At 43.6% G+C, this 15,566-nt stretch overlaps 1 protein-coding gene across 5 annotated transcripts in view; it reads right to left on the bottom strand.

Annotated features, from left to right (window-relative positions):
• Positions 1-15,566, bottom strand: part of SLC23A2 (solute carrier family 23 member 2) — a 147,993-nt gene that overhangs the window by 83,112 nt on the left and 49,315 nt on the right. The window contains exon 1 of one of the 5 annotated variants that reach the window (XM_037990685.2): positions 12,835-13,006. The exons of the other annotated variants lie outside the window; for them this stretch is intronic. The gene's annotated coding sequence lies outside the window, so the exon portion shown is untranslated. Of the gene's footprint in view, positions 1-12,834; positions 13,007-15,566 lie in introns of those variants that run through there. 5 annotated transcript variants of the gene reach the window in all.

Genomic DNA, 15,566 nt, shown 5'->3' with positions numbered 1-15,566 from the left:
TAAATGCCAAGGTCCAGCGGCAAAATGCAACAGATAAAAGGGGAGAGGTGAGGGAAGAGTGGAGTTTAACGTCTGTATTAAAACAAGAAGTAAAATCTCCCCAGGAATCTGACACGGGGGAAACTGTGCCAACCCATGGTCCCTCATTGCCCCTTTTCCTACCCCTTGCAAAAGAGAGAAAGAGAATGAGCAAATCCACTCACTGTCTTGGCCTTAATACACGACAGTGGGGAAGGAGGAGCGGAGCGATGGAAGATCATGATGGCAACAATGGCAGTAATAATTGCAGTTTTCCAGTTGCTAAGTGTCCGTGTGTGCCAGGCACGTCTCTGACCTCTTATTAAATAAATGACAGTTATTTCTGGCCAGTAAGCATAATATTACTTGGTTTGCGCACAAACTCTACAAAAGTAGAAATTGAGCTTCAGAGAAGTAAAATAACTTGCCAAAGGATACACTGCTATAAGCAGTAGAACAGGATTCAAACTTGAATCAGTAATTTGAACCTGCCATTACACTGTTTATACAAGCAAGACATAAAACTGTCCTTTAAATGCTCAGCTTACAGCTGTTCTCCCTGGACAAACACAGCCCAGGCCAGCTGGCCTATACACACTGCCTCTGTGGGACTTGCTGGTGATTTTACCCTCCTTGTGATTTCTGAGGGGGCATTGGGGCGCAGGAATCACCTTCAAGCTCCTTTTCCAGGGCTGATACCCACCCTCCTTGGACTAGGAACTCTCTAATATATGCACTTCTATTCACCTGCATGGCTGCTCCCTAGCACACATCACCATGGTCTCTCATCAACATCACAACAGCCACTTAACTTGTGTTCTCATTGCTGTTGTGAACAACAGCAAAGAAGAACATGTGACTGAGATCACCTGGCCCCTAAGACGAAAGACATTTATAGAAAGGTTTGCCCATGCCTGACAACAATAGGATAAAGGAATCCTGCTCACCATGGCAAAAATAACATTAAATACTTAAGAATAAATTTAATTAAAAAAATTTTTTTTGAGATAGGATCTCACTTTGTTGCCCAAGCTGGAGTGCAGTGGCGCAATCAGAGTTCACTGCAGCCGTGATTTCCCAGGCTCAGGTGATCCTCCCACCTCAGCCTCCTGAGTAGCTAGGACCACAGGCATGTGCCACCACACCTGGCTAGTTTTTGTAGAGATGAGGTTTCACAATGTTGCCCAGGGTGGTCTTGAGCATCTGAGCTCAAGCAATCTCCTGCCTCAGCCTTCCAAAGTGGAGAGATTACAGGCATGAGACACTGCACCTGGCCCTCATTCCATCTTTTTTTTTTTTTTTTTTTTTGAGACGGAGTTTCGCTCTTGTTCCCCAGACTGGAGTGCAATGGCATGATCTCGGCTCACTGCAACCTCTGCCTCCCGGGTTCAAGCAATTCTCCTGCCTCAGCCTCTCAAGTAGCTAGGATTACAGGCATGCGCCACCATGCTTGGCTAATTTTGTATTTTTAGTAGATGTTGGCCAGTCAGGCTGGTCTCGAACTTCCGACCTCAGGTGATCTGCCCGCCTTGGCCTCTCAAAGTGCTGGGATTACAGGCATGAGCCACCACACCCAGCCCCTCATTCCATCTTGACGGCTCTAAACACTTGTCCAAATGGTAAGCAGCATGATGCTTCAACAGAAAATTACCATGCTCTTTGATGGCTTCCTAATTTAGAGTGACACCCAAATTCCTTCACAAGAGGTGACTATGGGGCCTATCCGGGTCCCCTTTCCCAGTCCCTCATGGACCCTACTGTGATTACTCACAGACCTCTCCTATCTCTCAGGATCCTGCTCATGCCATCCCTCCAAAATAAGCCCCCTTCATCTCACCCCTTCTCACTGGGGTGACTCCCATCAATCCTTCCTCCGATCACCACCTCATCATGGTGTCGGAGGACCATGTGGAGGGCCGAGTGTGATGGCTCACATCTGTAATCTCAACACTTTGGGAGACCCAGGCAGAAGGACTGCTTGAGGCCAGGACTTTGAGACCAACCTGGGCAAGAGAGCAAGACCCCATCTGTACAAAAAAAAATTAAGGTAAAATTTTAAAAGATGATTGTAACAAAGCAAGATCATGTCTGTCTGTCTGCCTAGCCAGACAGCTGTGGGAAACAGGAACAGTATCACAGCCTCACCATCTTACCTCCACCCCTGGTGCTGAACTTGGCGTATATATTAAAGGTTCTCCAAAGTTTGTGGATTGATAAATGATTTTTTTTTAAGGCATGTGGTATAATGTAACAGTGGTTTTGTTTAATAATCTTACTACATCAAACCTATCTGTGACACAACAGATGTCAGGAACAAGTCGGGGGTGTCAACTTCACCACCATCGATGGACACTGACCAAGAAAGATGAGGGAAGTATTAGAAAAGTCCAAATTATAACTATATCAAAAGATATGAAAAATCTCAGAGAATCTACAATTAAATAGCGAGTTACAAAACCCATGAGCAAGCCTCTTTCAATGTGATTGAATCAAACATTTCCCAAAGGCCAGCAACAAGCATCTGTATCAGAAGCTGGCTAGCCACCACCTGGCCTGTTTCTGTTAAGGTCCCTGCTAAAAATGGTTTTTACATGTTTAAAGGATTGTGAACAACAGCAAAGAAGAACATGTGACTGAGATCACCTGGCCCCTAAGACCAAAGACATTTATAGAAAGGTTTGCCCATGCCTGACAACAACAGGATAAAAGAATCCTCCTCATCATGGCAAAAATAACGTTAAATACTTAAGAATAAGTTTAATAAAAATATGTGTGACCTTTATGAAGAAAATGATAAAATATTACTGAGGGACATAAAAAGGATTTGAATAACTAAAGAAACAGAGGATACTCTTTGATAGGAAAGGTACTGTAAGAATATTCATTTTCCAATTAACATAATCTATACAGATTTAATGAAAATTCATTAATACTCCCCTCAACGGGTCAGAGGAGCTTGCTAAAAATTCCTCTAGAAGAATAAGCAAGGGCCAGGCATGGTGGCTCATGCCTCTAATCCCAACAGTTTTGGGAGGTGGAGGCAGGTGGATAATCTGAGCTCTGGAGTTCGAGACCAGCCTGGGTAACCTGGCAAAATCCTGTCTCTACCAAAAATACAAAAAAATTAGCCAGGTATGGTGGCGTGCACCTGTGGTCTCCGCTACTTGGGAGGCTGAGGTGGATCACTTGAGCCTGGGAGGCAGAGTTTGCAGTGAGCCAAGATCATGCCTCTGCACTACAGCCTGGGTGGCAGAGTGAGACCCCATCTCAAAATAATAACAATAATAATAAGCAAGGATGGCCACAAGTATTTGAAAAACAGGAGGAGTGTGGTCAGTGAGGATAAGAACCCTAATGTAAAGCTGTAATAAACAGAAGTTCAACAAGTATGAAAATAAAGTAACTATCAGTCATCAAAACAAAAAAACCCAAACTGATGAACATATGATACGGCAGCACTTCAAATCATAAAACAAACTACGGATTTTTCAATATACATGCCAAGACAATTGGTTACTAACAAATAGTAAAATCCAGAAAAAGTAAGACTAAGGTCTACATTTTAACCTTGTTAAGAAAGCACAGAAATATTTATTGACATGGAAAGATGTTCACCCTGTTATATATGTGCTATTTTTTAACTTGCCTTTTTACACAACACAGGGTGAACATCTTTCCATGAAGTGAAACAAGCCAGTCACAGAAGGACAAATACTGCATGATTCCACTTACGTGAGGCGTCTAAAATAGTCAAATGCAGAAGCAGAGTAGGATGGTGGATGCCAGGGACTTGGGGGAGGGGTCAATGGAGAACTGACATTCAACAGGTTAAAAGTTTTAGGTTGCCAGGCACGGTGGCTCACGCCTGTAATCCCAGCACTTTGGGAGGCCAAGGCAGGAAGATCACCTGAGGTCGACAGTTCAAGACCAGCTTGACCAACATGGTGAAAACCCTTCTCTACCAAAAATACAAAAACTAGCTCAGTGTGGTGGTGCACACCTGTAAGCCCAACTACTTAGGAGGCTGAGGCACAAGAATCACTTGAACCCAGGAGGTAGAGGCTGCAGTAAGCCGAGATCACACCACTACACTCCGGCATGGGCGACAGAGCAAGACTCTGTCTCAAAAAAAATACCAAAAAGTTTCAGTTACACAACATGAGCAAATTGTAGAGATCTGCTGGACCACACCGTGCCTATAATTAACAATACTTCGGTCAGGCACGGTGGCTCACGCACGCCTATAATCTTAGTACTTTGGGAGGCTAAGAGTGGGAGGATTGCTGGAGGCCAAGAGTTCAAGATCAGCCTGGGTAACATAGTAAGATTCCATCTCTTAAAAAATGAAATTATTTAAATCAGCCAGAAAACAAAAAAAATACCATATTGTGCACTTAAAAAGTTGTTGGCTGGGCGCGGAAGCTCATGCCTGTAATCCTAGCACTTTGGGAAGCTGAGGTGGGCAGATCACCTGAGGTCAGGAGTTCGAGACCAGCCTGGCCAACATGGTAAAACCCCATCTCTACTAAAACAGCCAGGCATGGTGGAGTATGCCTGTAATCCCAGCTACTCAGGAGGCTGAGGGAGGAGACACACTTGAACCCAGGAGGCAGAGGTGGCAGTGAGCCAAGATCGCACCACTGCACTCCAGTCTGGGTGACAGGGCAAGACTCTGTCTCAAAAAAAAAAAAAAAAAAAAAGTTGTTAATAAGGTAGATCTCGTGTTAAATGTTCTTATCACAATAAAAATAAAAAAAATAAAAAGAATGGTAGAAGATACTAGTTTTGAGTGAAAAAAGTTCTTTTGTAAGTGAAAAGAATTAAAGGCAATATATATAATGAAACAGATGCTATGTACAGCATTAAACCAACCGTGCATGTGTAAAGTATGTGGCCATGTATACACACACCAAAATGTTAACCAAAATGTTGAGTGATGGAAACACAAATGACTTATTTTCCTCTTTGTAGTCCTCTATATTTTCTAAACTAACTTAACAACAAAAGATGGGCCCAAATTTCTCCCCTAAGAGCCTCATGGTGTCCACATTAGCACCAGTTCCTCCTTACTCCTCAGAATCAAGTCCAGGGGAAAGGCTGGTTCCCCTTACGGCATCTACCCCCTTTACAATGTAATGCAAGCAAATCAATTCAGTCCTTTCTGTTGTGAGCTCAGGATACAGCAGTGTGGAATAATGTCCTCATGTTTAAAGTTCTAAAATAACTGGGTTTCAGAAGAGAGTGGAGAAAAGCCAAGGTTCTACAAATTATACTTGGCATCTAGATTTTTTTAAAGTTCCCTGAGGCCAAAGTTAAAAATCACTACCTTAGAGGAAGGAGATCACTACAGTCTCAAAAAAAAAAAAAAAAAAGGCACCTGGAAATAAATGTACACCTGACAGAGAAAAACAATCACCAAACTGGAAAATTCTGTTACGAGGAAGTAGAAAAGTAAAATAAAATATTTAGATGTGTAATAAATCTTTCAATTCCCTAAGGACTGAATAACTAACTCTCCAGCCACCAACAATCATGCACAAATGCAGAATAACAGCAGCTTTTAATCAGTACTTGTTTCATCAGCTATTCAGCCTGTAACGATTTCTTTTGAGCTTCATTTTATCTGACCATTTCTCCCTGTCCAGGAAACAGAGTCACCCCTCTCACTGTGACTTAGCAGGGCCACCTGAAGGAGAAATGTGATGGCACCGTCCAGAAGTTTTCAAGGCTGAGCTATTCCTGGAGTTAAATACCAAAACCTTCTGTGTTTCTCGAAAGAACCACCAAATCCTAAGAAAAACCTGTCCTTTCATCATCAGCATCTAGCAGAGTCAGCAGGTAACATACAAAGCCTCTAGTGGCTGAATGAGTTCATCACTAAGAGTCTTCCTAAAGAGCAGAAACCCCCTATGTAAAATTCATCTTTAAGGTTGAGCACGGTGACTCATGCCTATAAACCCAACACTTTGGGAGGCCTAGCTGGGAGGACTGCTTGAGGCCAAGAGTTCGGGACCAGCCTGAGCAACACAGCGAGACTCTGACTCTACAAAAAATAAAAAATAAAATTCATCTTTATATTCCCAGCTCTTAGCACAGAATAGGCAGATGCTTTTTACAAGGAAGTACGGCGGGGTGGGGGGGGGCGGGGGCGGTGCGGGGAGAAGACAGATGCTCCATAAATGCTAATGAAATTTACATTTACTCCACGTAAACGGCACTGAATAAATACTACATCAGAAATATAAATCCATGGCAAATCCACCATTTGCTCTAGACATAAAAACCTACAGTTCCCCAAAAGGATATGAGAGAGAGGAATAGCCAGAATTAGAATCACTGGCTCGTGTGCTTAAGACTCACTTGGGAAGCTTATTTAAAATGCAGACGTCTGGGCCAGGCACAGCGAATCACACCTGCAATCCTAGCACTTTGGGAGGCTGAGGCAGGCGGATCACTTAAGCCCAGGAGTTCAAGACCAGCCTGGGCAACCTGACGAAACCCCATTTCTATCAAAAAAATAGAAAAATTAGCCAGGCATGGTGGTATCTGCCTGTAGTCCCAGCTATTTAGGAGACTGAGGTGGGAGGATGGCTTGAGTCCAGGATGTAGAGGTTGCAGTGAGCTGAGACTGCATGACTGCACTCCAGCCCAGGCAACACAGCAAGATTCTGTATCAAAAAACAAAATAAAACAAAAAAAAACACGACAGATTTATTTGACACAAATGCACGTAAGACAAAAATCCTCAACACTGTTTTATTTATAACAGTCCCAAACTGGAAACATCCAAAGAGCCATCAAGAGGTGGATGGGTAAGCAAACCATGGTATACTAGCAAAAGGCATACTAGTCAGCAACAAACCGGAGAGCGTCTGCTGACGTGCCTGACAGCACGGGGGAGTTGCACAGATGTTTCGTTAATGCAGCCAGACACAAGACATGCAGTCTGATTCTCAAAAGACAAAACCATTCTACAGGAAGCAGAGAGTGGTTACCTAGGGCAGGAACGGAGGAAGGGGCTCCCCAGGGAAAGGATGGTACCTTTGGAGTGATAGAAATCTGCTGTTTTGACTGATTCTGGTGGCTCCATTTGGATGTATATCCACTTACTCTATGTAAACATTATTGCAATAAAATTGACTTTAGAAGACTAATCAAAAACCCCTGTAATCCCGCCAATTTTAAAAATGTCCCCTTCTCAAATTCTAATCCTGTAGACCTACCTTGGGGGCTTGTGAACCTGTATTTTTGTTTGTTGGGATGTAGTCTCGCTCCATCGCCCAGGCTGGAGTGCAGTGGCGCAATGTCAGCTCACTGCAACCTCCACCTCCCGGGTTCAAACAATTCTCTGCCTCAGCCTCCCAAGCAGCTGGGATTACATACATGCACCACCACACCCAGCTAATTTTTGTATTTTTAGTACAGACAGGGTTTCACCATCTTGGCCAGACTGGTCTTTAATTCCTGACCTCGTGATCCACCCGCCTCGGCCTCCCAAAGTGCTGGGATTACAGGCGTGAGCCACCGCGCCTGGCCAGGAACCTATATTTTTAACAAATGCACAAATATTCTCATGCTAGAGGTCCTCAGATCACCCACACCTTGGGATAGGCAATTTCGGCTGGGAGAGAGCTATTGTCACCACTTCTTTAAACTGATCCAGACAGGGGAAGAATATGACTAAGAAGGAGTGCCCTCTGGGATAAGGACACTCAAAACCTCAACCTGCCAAGTGCTACTTTGGTTCTCACCAAGACGCAAGAGCTTTCAGGGTCAGCTAGGTTCAATGATGAAGCACATTTCAAAAGCCAATCCATGGCTCTCAGCTTAAATCCCATAAGGGGATTATAGTCAAACTGTGGCTGCCCCATTAAGTTCTGTTAAATGCTAACATTTGACCTAAATGCTTTTAATTCAAGTCAAAAAAGATTGTTGGAACATATACCCTCAACTTCTAGGTGTGGTGAGGGCTGGTTTTGAATGAAATGCTCTGAATTCTCAAAAAAAAAAAACAAAAAAAAAAAACAAAAAAAACTTCAACTTGTATATGATCAACTTCCTTTGAATGAAATGACTTAACTGGTTACCTAATACACAGAGTCCAACTTCAGGGAGTTTGCAATTCTGATGCTGATCCTAGCTGTAATTATTCCATTTAAAGCTCTAAGCAGCAACGAAGGAACTTGTAAGCAGTGGTAATTATTTGATCTTGTGATGACAACTATGCTCACAGCGTGTGACTGAATTAAAAAAAAAAAAAAAAATCATCCTGCAGTCTTCTCCAAAACACTGCAGGAACTCTTGATTTCTCTCTATTTTTTTTTTGAGACAGAGTCTGGCTCTGGCACTCAGGTTGGAGTGCAGTCAAGCAATCACAGCTCACTGAAACCTGCCACACCTCAGCCTCCTGAGTAGCTGTGACCACAGGCATGCACCACCATGCCCAGCTAACGTTTGTATTTTTTGTAGAGACAGGGTTTACTTGTTGCCCAGGCTAGTCTCGAACTCCTGAGCTCAAGCAATCCACCTGCCTCAGCCTCCCAAAGTGCTGGAATCACAGGCATGAGCCACCATGCCAAGCCAGCGCTCATTTTTCAAACTGCAAGTCAGTACCTACTAGTGGGTCATGAAATTAAATTAGTGCATCTTGACCAGAATTTTTAAAACAATGGCATTTGACAGAACAAAAAGCCTCGGAGCAAATCTCAAAAGACGGGGGTAACCGAGAGTGTCAAGGCAAAATGCTTGATGCTGTGGGTCAGGGGAAAAGAGTCTGGAAGTCACTGATGTAAAAGCTCTGCACACTGACATGAAAGGCATGTTCCAAGTGCCCAACTTACATCAGATTATTTACTGACCTTAAACTAACATGCCCATAGAAATATTGTGCCAAAGTGAGAAAGCGGTGCAAGATGATGGCACTGACGACAAAATATCATCATATTCCCCCACCACAGTGATGGAGAGAGTACCCAGAATCACAGCAGGAGGGTGGCCTTATAATTAATTATAATAATCTACCAGAGCCCTAAACCAAACTACCTCCAATGACTGCAATGGAAGGAATCTCCTTTGCACCCTAATGTGCCATCTCAGCCTTTTGTCACTGTCTCGGTTTGTGGACTTAATTCTTTTAAGAGTTGGAAATGTTTTAAAGGAAGTCAGATAAAACCTGGATTTCTGAGAGGGAATCTGGGTACCATTGCCAAGTTCCATCTCAGAAACCAGTTTCCACCTGTAGCAAGCACCAGGAGTAATGATCCCTTAGAGGCCACTCCCAGCGTCCCAAGAGGGGCCCTGACAGCAGCAACCCTGCTCTGACGGTAGGGGAAAAAAAAAGGGTCCCTGGGCAAACACTGTACTAGTTAGGAATAATCTAAAAATGGGTTCTCAGGTCCTCACCAGTGGGCCAGAGAGGATGCAATGCCACTGGATAAATGTGGGAAATTTTCCTGAAACATCCGTGGGGTGAATTGGGTGGTGAGGTCATTCCTAACTGACAGCAAATCGTTTATGGTGCATAAAGTAAAATGCACAACTGACAGAATGAAACAAGGTGTTAAAGAATGGGCTCTGCTTGCAGAAGATCCCTTCAGTCTGGCCCAAAGACTTGGTCGCAGAAGCACTGGTATAGACAAGCTGTAGTCCAAATGCAACGCTAAATCCTAAAAAAGCTCCTGAATCCAACCTGAGACACATCATTTTGCTGACATCGAATTATGCATGAGCCATGAGATATGATGGTCATGGTATCTAGGTGACACCATGGTATCTAGGTGACACTCATTTGACTGCCTGTTCAGAAGAGCGATGAAGTCTGAGAAACTAAAATGTCAGAGTGGTGGATGCTTTGTTTGTTTGAGGGTTTATGATACAAAGTCATCCGCAATCCTTTTTCTAACCTAATGCTATAGCAAACAGATGCTACAGGGCCTGCTGTGCCTGGTATCTTGCAGCAGCAGTTTTCTTTCCAAAACTTTATTTAAATAAAATTATAACAAGACCATCTTAAGCCTTGTCATCCTGGCCATTTCTCCTCGGTGCCAGGTGCTGCCCACACTGACCTCCAGAGTTCCCAGGTCTGGGCTCAAGATGCCTCCTCCTCCAAGGAGCACTCCTGGGTCAGCTGTCCTGTGTTTTCATGGTTCCCAGATTCCTGTACACTCCCCACCAGAATGAGATGGCAGCAGGGACACAGTGTCCAATGCATAAAAGGCATTCAAATACTTGGAGAAGCCCTGACTCGTTCAGGGAAATCTTGTGGCTGGGACACGAAAGAGGAAAGGGAGGGGCAGGAGAGCAAAAAGTGCAGCCTGCATGACAAAATTAAAATATGAATGTACATTTTAGCAAACTAAAGCAGAACAAAGATAAGTTTTATTGCATTTATTTCTACTACGTGATTTAACACATCACTTTTTGCACACATGGTGCTTTTTATTTAAACACTATTTAAAATGTATCAATCATCAGTCATCACAGGAGCCACTGAAAAGCTAATTTTATATGGAATTTTTACAAGATAAAAACATACGCATAATGAACTATCAAGTCCCAGACACAAACATGGTTTCACTTAGCCCTTACAAAAATTCTGGAAGGGGTTGTTATTCTCTCCATTTCACAGATGAGAAACTGGGGCACAGAGAGGCTGATTTACCTCTGCACAAAAGCTCAGGGCCAATGTTGTGGGTCCAACAACCATTCTGAGAAGACAAACATTGCTTGTGTTACCTTCCAAGCTAAGAGAACAAGGCTCTGAAGAAAACGCCCAAAGACCAGAATAGGCCTGAGAAGGTCATATCTAAAGGTCATTCTGAAGGAAGCTGAGCAAAACTTGTGAGTTACTTTCAGGGAATAGAAAGAATGCTTTCTTCTCTTCCAGGTCTCCAGATGCCTTTTGTCATTTGATGCTCCCCCCAGCTTGCCCAATACAAAAACCTTGGGGGCTTGGGTATCTTCAAGGAGATGGCTCTGCCCTGCTGATTCAGTCCCACTGTGTCTGGGATCCCTGCTCCATCCTCTTTCCAGCACAGCCCCTGAAGAGGAAGCCTCAGCAGGACACTTGGTCACCTCCAGCTACTGTTGCCAGAGCTGCCCCTGCTGGGAGAAGGCAGGCTCAGGTGCTGGGAGAAGCATCTCAAATAACTCAACGGACTCACCAGACCTCTCTCTGATCTGCTCTTCAGACCACATCATTCCCCAAGGGCCAAAGCCAAATTTCCTTCTTCCACCTGAAGAGAAAGGTCCAGTTCCACTTTGCCTCTATTTCCTAACTACCCAATTACGCCTGCTCAGTTTTGAACGTTGGCCCATCTATTCAGTCCTCTCAACACCACCGGCTTTCCTGGTCTCATCTGGAAGACATTCCATTTGCAAATCTCTTTTGCATATCGTTTCTCCCTGCCACACTCCACCCCTGCTCCCCCCTAGTCCAGTATACCAAGAGTTCCTCTTCCCTGGAGACTCTCCCAAGATAAGGAAAAGGGAGCTCTGATGGATTCACCTGCTCTGATGGATTACCTAATGGCTGAAGAGTGGGTTTGCCTAAACTGCACTGCAATTATCTGGGGCTGGGACACTAATTCTTCCCCAGGATAACACCACATACATGGTGATCAAAATTATTGCAAAGCTTTTCCCTGATCTTCAATAAATGGGAGTCTTTAATGCCTATATGTTATACATTCTTTTTCCTGCAAAGGAGTGTGTTCTTCCTAAGCAATTCATTAAAAATACATCCATTAAATACAGAGACTGCAATCACTTAAAATTGTATGCTACAGATGTCTTGCTTTTTTCTAGTGTCTGAACCTGACATTTTTAAATAACCCAAAGACCTTAAAAAAATTAAAAATATTATCTGCACTCAGCTATAAGAGATTCTAGCTCTCCATGAAGTTTGTTTCACTTATATTCTTTTTTGGTTGTATACTTACTTTTCATCAAACGCCTGAAACTCCATATAGAAGGAAAATACAGGCTGGGCACAGTGGCTCACACCTGTAATCCCTGCACTTTGGAAGGCCAAGGCAGATGGATTACCTGAGGTCAGGAGTTCGAGACCAGCCTGGCCAACATGGCGAAACCCCATCTCTACTAAAAATACAAAAAAAGTAGTCATAGTGGCAGACACCTGTAATCCCAGCTATTTGGGAGGCTGAGGTGGGTGAGTTGCTTGAACCTGGGAGGTGGAGATTGCAGTGAGCCAAGATTGTGCCATTGCACTCTGGCCTGGGTGACAGAGCAAGACTCGGTCTCAAAAAAAAAGAAAAGAAAAGAAAACATAAAAGAACACACAGCAGAGCTTTGGCAATCCTGGCACTGGATTGGACCCTGAAAATAAATAATTTACTTATATAGTTTTTATTTTATTTGCTCTGAAAGGTAAATAAGTACCTGAAAAACACAGAAATTTTACTTGCTGCAGGTAAGTTTTTATTGTTATTCTCTCTCACATACCTAAGTAAAGGTACTGCCTTCTAAGAATTGCATAAATGTTAATGTTCCGTTTTTTATATTTAAATTATGTCTGACAGCACTAAGAAACCCTTTGGAGATTTTCTAGTAATGCAGCTGTGCAAAATTGGGGACTTCTCATCCACCTACACAGGCACAGTTAGTACACACACACACACACACACACACACAGAAACAGACATACATGTAGAAAATCAGAAACATCACCAGAGATATACTCAGATACATGGAAACAGATACATGCAGACCCGAATGCACACAGACACAAACAGATATTAATCAATCTGTGTATCCTCACAACTCATTCCCCAAAGCAGAACCGCCAAATGGCCTTACCTTCAAAGTGAAACTCCACCCTTCCACAGAAATGGCCTCTAATCAGTGCCTCACCCACCACTTCTGTGCTGGTGTCTGTACAACCCTGCGACTGTCCTGGTACTCAGCATGAGATGCTCTCAGGTGCTGAAGGAATTTCAGCTTTTATAACCCACACAGGCTGGCCAACATTGTATAACTGCACCACCTCATCAGAAATGCTATTTGTGTTACACAACAGCCACCACCCGGTTACAAACGTTATTGCATTCCTCTGTTACGGTCTCCTTAACATCAATCTGTACAGCCAGTTTCTCCATGGCAGGCTGGATAGTCTATTGTAGAAACCAAGCGCTGCTGAGAATATATGTCTCAAACCTGCACTAACAAGGAAAATTAAAACCTATCTTTATAAACCCTGCAGTTCAGATGAGTAAGTCCACCCAGGCTGCTTCCAGCTCAGTGAAAAGGGGGGTTAATTTTACTCCCTGGTAAGTTTCCATTTCCCCAATCAGGGTCCAAAGACAATTGTTTTCAGAGCTCAAAAAAATTCAGATCTCAAGGTAGGAGCTCATCATTAAAGGAAAAGCCAACAAATAACTGTCACATTGGAGAGCTGACTGCTGGGGTCCAGTTCAACATGGCATTCGGCATGCAGATCCCCACTGATTCCTACCAAACGGTGGACGTACACATGCAGACAAAAGTGGCGAAGGCACACTGACAGTCTAACATCAGGACTAGGAAAGAAATCACACCTGTGGCCAGACTTTGCCCTTCCCAGTCCTGACTCCAGGCCAGGGCCTGCCAGGAACCTGGGCAGTGGGCACCCTCTGCCCTGTGGAATATGCAAATACCTGCCTCCACCTCCCTAACACCAGACTGCCCTTCCCAAATCCAGAAAGGGAACTCGAGGCTCAGATGACAAACAGCCAGGCAGAAGGGGCATCAACCATCAGCAAGGGACATCTTAGAAATGGGAGTGCCTGAGATAAAGACAGAAAAAGAACCAGGACAATTCCTGGAGAAAAGCAGCTGTAAGTATTCCTCATTCACGGAAACTTTGAGGAGCTCAGCGTGGGGTAAGAGGATAACACCACCTAACCAGAAGTGATGCCTTAGTAGAAACTGGGGAGAAGGTTGGGAGCAAGGCGCTTCAACTGCTTGGGGCAGGAGACCCACCACCACAAATGCCCAGAACACAGGTCGGCACATGACACATCCAGCCCATCAGCTCAACACGTCTAGAGGAGCCGAGAACTGTATTCAGGACATGCTGTGAAGACTAACATCAGAGAAGATTTGTTACAGGAGCCAAAAGAAAATTAAAACAAAAACACACACACACACACACACAAAAACCCACAGTTGGACTAAAGGAGGAAAAACATTTTCTAAGTTGGTATTTTTTTTAAAAAGGAAACAAGATTGACAATTATATGGAGAAAATGAATCAAGAACAAGAAGCTGAGGTAGGGAAGAACTGCAGGGAAATAAAGAGTCAGCATTAACTCAAAAGCAAGCGAGAGAAATGGCGTCACAAAAGACTGAAACGGAGGTGGGTGACAGACCTGAGAAACTTTGAGAGACGAGGAAAAGTACAGAAAGGCTAAGGCTATTCCGAGACAGAGCTGGGCAGGAAAAAGCAAAGAGCAAGGCCAAACTGTGACTCATCAGTGTCTTTCAAGCAGACTTAGAAACAAAAGAGGTAATGAAGCCAGTTGTGCTGTACGATTCCATTTACACAAAACGTCCAGAGTAGGCAAATCCACAGAGACAGAAAGTTCATCAATGGTTGCCTGGGGCTGGGGTGGGAATGGGAGTGACTATTCATGGGTTTTAGGATTTTTTGCGGGATGAAAAAAAGTGCTAAAATTGTATTGTGGTGATGGCTGTACAGCTTTATGAATAACTGTATACTAAAAACCACTGAATTGTATATTTTAAGATGATGACTATCATGGTGTGTAATACACCTCAATAAAACTTTTTTTAAAAAAACAAATGAGGTTGGGTATGGTGGCTCACACCTGTAATCCCAGCACTTTGGGAGGCTGAGGCAGGCGTGATCACCTTAGGTCAGGAGTTTGAGACCAACCTGGCCAACACAGTGAAACCCCATCTCTACTAAAAACACAAAAATTAGCTGGGTGTGATGGCACGTGCCTGTAATCCCAGCTACTTGAGAGGCTGAGGGCAGGAGAATCACTTGAACCTGGGAGGCAGAGGTTGCAGTGAGCAAAGATTGCGCCACCACACTCCAGCCTGGGTGACAGAGCAGGACTCTGATCCAAAAAAAAAAAGAACAAATGGAGCAGACTTACAGAACCTAATATAAAAGATACAGACTAAAAAATTATTCTGAGATTAAGAAAAATCTGAGAAAAGGGACTACAAGGGCATTCTAGGTTCACGCAATATCATATACTTGGACACATCCTAGCAAAATAATTTAACCACAGGATGAAAGAATTGTAGACACATCCAGGGAGAAGGAGAAAATGTTTGGTTTGCTTAAATGTTAGCTTGAATTAAGCTTAGCTCCTGGGTTGTCCATAGCAGTATTAAATGTCAGAAGACAGTAATACAAACACAAACTGAGGGAAAGGTCTTACCAAGGAATTTTACACCCAGATAAGGTGCCCTTCATGTGTGAAAGCCAAACAAGACAGTTTTAGATGTGCATGAGCTCAAAGGAAAAGGAGGGAAAGCAAGCCTGAAGCTGTATCCAACCAGGTTGGAATATAGAAGTG

This window comes from Chlorocebus sabaeus, chromosome 2 (genome assembly GCF_047675955.1).
Source record: "Chlorocebus sabaeus isolate Y175 chromosome 2, mChlSab1.0.hap1, whole genome shotgun sequence".
Classification (NCBI taxonomy): Eukaryota; Metazoa; Chordata; class Mammalia; order Primates; family Cercopithecidae; genus Chlorocebus; species Chlorocebus sabaeus.
This window is presented reverse-complemented; position numbering and strand designations above follow the sequence as displayed.